The sequence below is a fragment of the Lepidochelys kempii genome, chromosome 1, assembly GCF_965140285.1.
Source record: "Lepidochelys kempii isolate rLepKem1 chromosome 1, rLepKem1.hap1, whole genome shotgun sequence".
Classification (NCBI taxonomy): Eukaryota; Metazoa; Chordata; order Testudines; family Cheloniidae; genus Lepidochelys; species Lepidochelys kempii.
Window position 1 is genome coordinate 57,027,832 of NC_136380.1, and position 8,298 is coordinate 57,036,129.

Below are 8,298 nucleotides of genomic sequence, written 5' to 3' on the forward strand. Positions count from 1 at the left end.
GAGATATGATTGCTCTCTATAAATATATCAGAGGATAAATACTGGAGAGGGAGAGGAATTATTTAAGCTCAGTACCAATGTGGACACAAGAACAAATGGATATAAACTGGCCACCAGGAAGTTTAGACTTGAAATTAGACGAAGGTTTCTAACCATCAGAGGAGTGAAGTTTTGGAATAGCCTTCCAAGGGAAGCAGTGGGGGCAAAAGAGCTATCTGGCTTTAAGATTAAACTCGATAAGTTTATGGAGGAGATAGTATGATGGGATAACATGGTTTTGGTAATTAAATATTCATGGTAAATAGGCCCAATGGCCTGTGATGGGATATTAGATGGGGTGGGATCTGAGTTACCCAGGAAAGAATTTTCTGTAGTATCTGGCTGGTGAATCTTGCCCATATGCTCAGGGTTTAGCTGATCGCCATATTTGGGGTCGGGAAGGAATTTTCCTCCAGGGCAGATTGGAAGAGGGCCTGGAGGTTTTTCACCTTCCTCTGTAGCATGGGGCACGGGTCACTTGCTGGAGGATTCTCTGCTCCTTGAAGTCTTTAAACCACAATTTGAGGACTTCAATAGCTCAGACATAGGTGAGAGGTTTTTTGCAGGAGTGGGTGGGTGAAATTCTGTGGCCTGTGTTGTGCAGGAGGTCAGACTAGATGATCATAATGGTCCCTTCTGACCTTGGTATCTATGAATCTATGAATCCTTCAAGCAGTTCTGAAGGGGAGGAACCAGCCAGGCTATCACCTTCATACCCTTAAAGGAAAGAAGAAACCTGATTGGTCTACCTTCTTTCCTCTGACCATGTGATGACACCATGTTTGACAAGAAGGCCTATGCTTCCTCCATGCTCCCAGCTGGTCACTGAAGGGTTGGAATCCAGAAAGACCCAACATCTAATATTTGACATCCATCGCTCGCATGCAAATCTGACACTGTTAAACAACTGAACTGAGAAAACCACTGGCTGATCTTTTCATCCACATACCTTCCTGAAACTGAATAAAGGGGAGACATTTCAGATTTCAATGGGGCAGGCAACTTTCATTGGGGGTGCAGGGGCAGCTCAGGCCCCTGGAAGCTCTTAGACTGATTTTTACATTTTATCCTTCAAAAAAATCCCCTTTGGGAGCATTTGTTTCGATTACTTCCTATATTTTGAACAATTTGTATTGGTTTACTACAACAAAATTACCAACACAAGACAGACTGGCAAGCACTCGACACCTGTGGCATGCAGACCCAGTACAAAATGAAACCTAAATTTTAGGGCTGTCAAGCGATTAAAAAATTAATCACGATTAATCACGTGATTAAAAAAATTAATCTCGATTACCATTTATTTAAATATTTTGGATGTTTTCTACATTTTCAAATATATTGATTTCAATTACAACACAGAATACTAAGTGTATAGTGCTCACTTCATATTTATTTTTGATTACAAATATTTGCACTGTAAAAAACAAAAGAAATAGTATTTTTCAATTCACCTCATACAAATACTGTAGTGCAATCTCTTTATCATGAAAGTTGAACTTAAAAATGTAGAATTATGTACAAAAAATAATTGCACTGAAAAATAAAACAATGTAAAACTTTAGAGCCCACAAGTCCATGCAGTCCTACTTCAGCCAGTCGCTCAGACAAGCAAATTTGGTTACAATTTACAAGAGATAATGCTGCCCGCTTCTTGCTTCACCTGAAAGCATGGCACTGTTGTAGCCAGCATCGCAAGATATTTACATGCCAGATGCGCTAAAGATTCATATGTCCCTTCATGCTTCAACCACCATTCCATGGATCATGCGTCCATGCTGATGTTCTGCTCGATAATGGTTCTGCTCGATAATGATCCAAAGCAGAGCGGACTGATGCATGTTCATTTTCATCATCTGAGCCAGATGCTACCACCAGAAGGTTGATTTTCTTTTTGGTGGTTCGGGTTCCATAATTTCCGCATCTGAGTGTTGCTCTTTTAAGACTTCTGAAAGCATGCTCCACACCTCATCCCGCTCAGATTTTGGAAGGCACTCTGATTCTTAAACCTGGGGTTGAGTGCTGTAACTATTTTTAGAAATCTCTCATTGGTATCATCTTTGCGTTTTGTCATATCTGCTGTGAAAGTGTTCTTAAAACGAACGTGTGCTGGATCATCATCTGAGACTGCTATAAGATGAAATATATGGCAGAATGTGGGTAAAACAGAGCCGAAGACAAACAGTTCTCCCCCAAAGGAGTTCAGTCACAAATTTAATTAAAGTGTTATTTTTTAACGAGCATCATCACCATGGAAGTATGTCCTCTGGAATGGTGGCCAAAGCCTGAAGGGGAATACGAATGTTTAGCATATCTGGCATGTAAATAACTTGCAGCGCTGGCTACAAAAGTGCCATGAGAATGCCTGTTCTCACTTTCAGGTGAGCTTGTAAATAAGAAGCATGCATAAGCATCTCCTATAAATGTAAACAAACTTGTTTGTCTTAGCGATTGGCTGAAAAAGAAGTAGGACTGAGTGGACTTGTAGGCTCTAAAGTTTTACATTGTTTTGTTTTTGAGAAAAGTTAAGTAACAAAAAAAATCTGCATTTGTAAGTTACACTTTCAGGATAAAGAGATTGCACTACTGAACTTGTATGAGGTTAATTGAAAAATACTATTTCTTTTGTTTATCATTTTTACAGTGCAAATATTTGTAATAAAAATAATACAAAGTGAGCACCGTACACTTTGTATTCTGTGTTGTAATTGAAATCAATATATTTGAAAATGTGGAAAAACATCCAAAACTATTTAATAAATTTCAATTGGTATTCTATTGTTTAACAGTGCGATTAATCGCAATTAATATTTTTGAGTTAATCGCATGAGTTAACTGCGATTAGTTGACAGCCCTATTAAATTTTTAAGCTTATAAAAACAGAGTACAGAACACACAGGAGACAAATCCAATAAAATACTATTAACCCTAAAGCCCTGATGTATCAATTTTTTAGCCTTTACACAGGTAGCAGTGCTGTCACACCACATGATACATTGCTACTATTTTTTGTAGAGAGCAAAATCAAAGAATTTAATTTTACAAAATCTACCTCCCACCCTCTCCTGTGACACTCTGTACCTCAAAGTAGCACCCTGGAACCCCATATTCACCACTGTCATGTAAGTATGATATGTTTTGCACAAAGTATGCCTTGTGAGGTATCATTTTAAAAGTCTTGATCTGTTGAGCATTAATATTTGTTGGATTGTATGTGCTGTTATTATGTGTGCAGTTATGAAGAATTGCTGTTTGTGTTACTGAAATACGTTGTGAGACGCCCACAGCCAACCTTTCAATTGCAACGAAGGACCAGCCAGACATGTGCTGATGGTCCATTAAAGGCTATCCACTCTCCCCATGGCCACCCCAGAGACTTCTCAGAGACAGCACATATGCAATGGAGACTGCTTGACCAGTGGGGGCTGCCTGATCACCACATCACAGCAACGATCTTTCCAGCAAGCTGGAAGAAAATATAAAAGAGGGGAAGTGACATCATCACTTGGCCCCACTCTCTCCTCCCCCAACTCAACACCTGGAAGAATGTCTGGAGGACAAAGATTTTGAAGTGGGGAGGGTGGTCCCAGGTTGGAGGGCAGTCCCAGCCTGTGTTTTGAGCCTGCTTGTACCATCTGTCTGGGTGAGAAAAGCTGTTTGGTTCAACTCTTGCTTAGACTAAAAGTTTAGGATTTAGAAGGTATGTTTAGTTTTTATTTTCTTACGGTAACTATCTCTGACCTTTATGCCTACCACTTACAATCACTTAAAATCTATCTTTCTGTAGTTAATAAACTTGTTTGATATTTTACCTAAAACAGTGTGTTTTGGTTGAAGTGCTCAGGAGATCTCAGCTCAGTTTACAAGGCTAGCATGTGTCCATTCCACATTGGGGGAGTGGCAAACTACTTAATGAACTTGCACTGCCCAAGGGGGACTTGAGCAGTACAGTCCTGGGGTGCAAGTCTGGGGAGTTGGGTGGGAATTGGCTGGAGTCTCCCTATTGATGGTTCATGAGTGGCTCTGAGATCATTCAGGTAACACAGCTGTGGATGTCTGTGTAAGTGCAGTACTTGTTTGTAGCTTGACATCAGCACCACAGTGTGAGAGACAACCCGGGTTGGTGGAAGGGAGGGCTTAGTGGTCCCATAGTCCAGGTTGCACCTCGGGGACCCCATCTCACCCACTATACATAATCCCCCGTTATGAGGCATAAACAATCTTTACTGCAGGCTGCAGTGTGATCCCTGGTTGCTTCAAGTCCAAAAATAATACCAGGTGGTTTCGTGACTTTCCTCATTCTAATTTAAAATGTTAACTGTGTTGGAGCTGGAATAGTTTTCTATAGGAAACAACTACGTGTAGCGCTGCTTGAAGGGGAAAAATGTAAAAGTACATGGAAGCAAGAAACTTCTGATATCAGCTATAGTAGGGGATAACGTCTTGGCCAAGTAATCAATGGCCTTGTTGACATCCAGTTATGCAGCTTCATGCTCAGAGGCCAAGAGCACCAAATTGTTTAAGTGCCTCTCTGCCCTTGTGGATCTTAAGCAGTTTTTAACTCTCTGTAGCACAGAAAAGTACCTCTCATTTGATGCTGGAGTAACTGGGAGACTCAAGACAATGTCGACAATTGGCAACACAGACTGATAACCCCTTGGTAATTTGTTCCAGACAGTCTAGAATTTGATGTCATTTTTGTGGTGCAAAGTGCATTTTAGCAGCTTCAGTTTCTACATCAAGATTGTAAAACTGTGTGCCTGTTGATGCATAGTGATCTGCAATTATCTTTAATTTGTTATAATCAAGGAAACTGTCACTGTTTGGATTACAGGCATTTAGTGCAGAAAGCAAACTAGACTTGGAGGTGAATTGTCTGTCAAGCTCAGCAAGAATTCTATGCATCAAGGATAGTAAAAAATCAGTTTTGGGATTCTTGGCTGCTCTTGGGAACAGGATGTGCCTGTGACTGACTCAGTGAGCCAGAAACAAAGAACTGTGCTAGCTTGGAGGATATTTTGTTTGTTCTTTGTGATCTCGCTGTGTTTGCATTGCTTAGGTCAACCTTTGCTTCTGCCTGACTGGGAATGGCAATTTCAAGTTCCTTGGTCATATTTTCAGCTTCATTTCATAGCTGCTTCCATCTTGGAGAGCAGCAATGTTGCTTGCTACTAGTTCTAGGGCACAAGATAAAGTTAGATTTTCATTTTTGCAGAACTTCTGAAGCACAATTCAAAATCTTGCATACTTTTCCAAAATAAAGAGCCTCAGCAAACAGGAACAGCTCTGCATTCTCCCCAAGAGGCCATTTCCAGGGCTAGCTGATGCTCTATCAGCTGTCTGAATTGAATTAGCTTCCAGTGTTTGCACTACAGTGCCATATCTTGCATGCAATTTTCCAAGGGAATCATACTGGCAAGACCAACGAGTTTCACATAACCCACCAAGCTCAAGTACCTTCTGGTCAAGCTCTTGCTAAGCTTTAACAGCTCATGGCACTTGTAACTACTTCTGAGGAAGATGTAGACCTCCTGAGCAAAGGTAAAGACTTCCTGACACTGGGTGGTGCTAGAACTTGGGTCTGCAGTAAAGGGATTAAGCCTGTAAGCATGATGTGCACATAAATGAAATGTGTAATTTTTCTCAAGTTTGATCTTGGACTCCTTGTAAATGCCCACTCAGCACAAAAGCTGCCTCATAGCACAGGGAAACCATGTAACTGATATCAAGCTTCAAACACTGTAGTTCTTGAATAATCAGGCTAGAAACAGATTCAGCAGTTAAATTTTTCATGTGGAAGCACCTGAGAGCTCTTTCCTAAATGATTCCTTTTCGATGGTAGCGCACTAGGGGATACAACTGTTCTTTTTTTTTTTTTTTTAATGCATCTTTAGTTTAGTCAACAAGGACAGAAAAATACTTGGCTTGTTTGACCTCTTCAGCAATGCTTTACCTCAGGACTTCTGCAGTGGAATGTATTACCTCAATCTGGTACTCATGAGATGTATAATGTAAAGCTACTCACTTCTCAGTTGATTGAAAAGGCTGGCTTGAGTAGAAACAACCAGCTCCAGAATGTCAATGTTCCTGTAGTTACAACATTTAGTACTTGGGTCTTATTGAATTAGCTAAAGAGACTCTCTAACTGACAAGCTGTGCAGTAAGGGTGAGCTTTCAAAATGCTGTCTGGGATTTTACCTTGCAATTTTCACCATCTTTAACAGGAGCAACATGGCTAGACCAGTATGCACTTCTCTGAAAATGCCCCCATTAACTTATTAGGAACCTGATGCTAATGCTGGTAAACTTTGAGAACAGCTAAACAAATGCAGTTCCGAGACACTGGGTAAAACCTTTTCACTAATACAGCTCAAGAAAATATGAAAATTAAGCAGAGGTATGTTCATTTTCATGAGTAATTTCATAGAATCATTAAAATGCAGGGCTGGAGGTTCAGCAAATTATCAAGCCCAGCCCCCTGTGCTGAGGCAGAATCAAGTTAATCTAGACCATCTCTGACAGGTGTTTGTCCAACCTGTTCTTAAAAACCTCCAATGACAGGGATTTCACAATCTCTCTTGGAAACCGATTCCAGAGCTTTAACTACCCTTATAGTTAGAAGGTTTTTCCTAATATTTAATCTAAATCTCCTTTGCTGCAGATTAAGTCTATTGCTTCCTGTCCTACTCTCAGTGGACATGGAACCCCTCTGTAAAGACAGTCATCAGGAAGAGGTATCCAGATGTGAAAGGGCCTCATTCTGCAGGGTGCTGAGTACCTCCTTTGAGGTATTAACTGCCATCAAGTTGTTGTAGGAGCTAATAGGAGCTGAAGGCCCTCAGCACGTTTTGCCAGGTGCTGAGCAGTCCCTGGAATCAGGCCATAAAGGAGTGGAGTAATGGGATGTAAAGATGTAGACAGATACCAGTTTATTAATATAATTAAGTCTTTGCATGTGTGGTGTTGAAAACTAAATATTTTTAGACTGTTAAATACAATTGAACTGTTTTGCATGCATCCTCATCAGAAACTTAACTCTGCACTCTTGGGACAGTTGGTTAGCAAAGCTACAGATTAGCTTTGGCTATTCTAGAGGTGATAGAAGCAAGAGTGTCACCAAAGTCTCTTGGAAATGATGGCCCTGGAATACTGGCTGCTCGAGACATACGTGATGAACCCAAGCCAGGTCTCTGTGTTTAAAGCCTGCCTCATCCTGGGTATTGGAAAACAGTAGTTCAATTAAATGTTTCTGACAGGTGACTCCATCTGTTGATTCCTTGGGCTGGTGGTCTGTACTTCTAATTTTTTTTTTTAAAAAAAGTACAGTGATTTTTAGGATGACTGAGGCCTTGATACTGCTAACACCTGCAAACTGGTCAATGGAATTACACATACTTAAAATGTATGTATGAATGTTTGCAGGATCAGGGCCTCACTGGCCAAATCTCTGTCACTAAGACAGTAGATAATATGGGGAAGATGGAGTTTTTTAAGTTGCTGTTTAAAAAGACGATCAACTTAATTATTTCAGAAATTGAACAGGTCTTACAATTGGTGCATTCTTCTAGGAACTGTGGTCCTTATTTTTAAATCACTCCTTCCAGTGCTAAAATACTTAAAAAATATATATAAAGTAATGCTTACATCAAGTTTCCAGTGTAAAAAAAGCTACACACTCAACACTACAGTGCTGTGTCTTCTGTGCAGCACCTAGATAGATGGGTTTTATGGGCTCTTTAGGAAACACTGGATTTGCCATACTGGACTGTGGTCCATCTAGTACACTATCCTGTCTCTGACTAGGGTAGTACCAGATTTTTCAGAGTACCAGAAACGTCAGTCGACACATGTAGGATAATCTGCCCTCCACCTTAGGTCTCCCTCTAATCCCTAACAGAGTTTGGTTTAAACCCTGAAGATTTAATATCTCTTCCAAAAATGTATACCAGCATTAACTGTTATAATTGGAGGTTCTTACTATCCATATACACGTCCAATCCCTTTTTGAATCTTGCAAAGATTTTGTCCTTTTTAAATTTCAGTTCAGAGCAAAGTGCAGTTAATGCAACAAGCTCCTTCTCCCACTAATTTGGATCAAGGACCATGTTCCCTACAAGTATGTACAGGTTCAAAATTTGTTACGTTTCTGATCTAGATATCTCGACAGTACATTTCTTAAAATGTTAAAAAGCTGCATTTTTCTCCCCATATCAGTGGCCCAGAGCTGAATAAATATAAACTTTTTGAAGAACTGAAGCG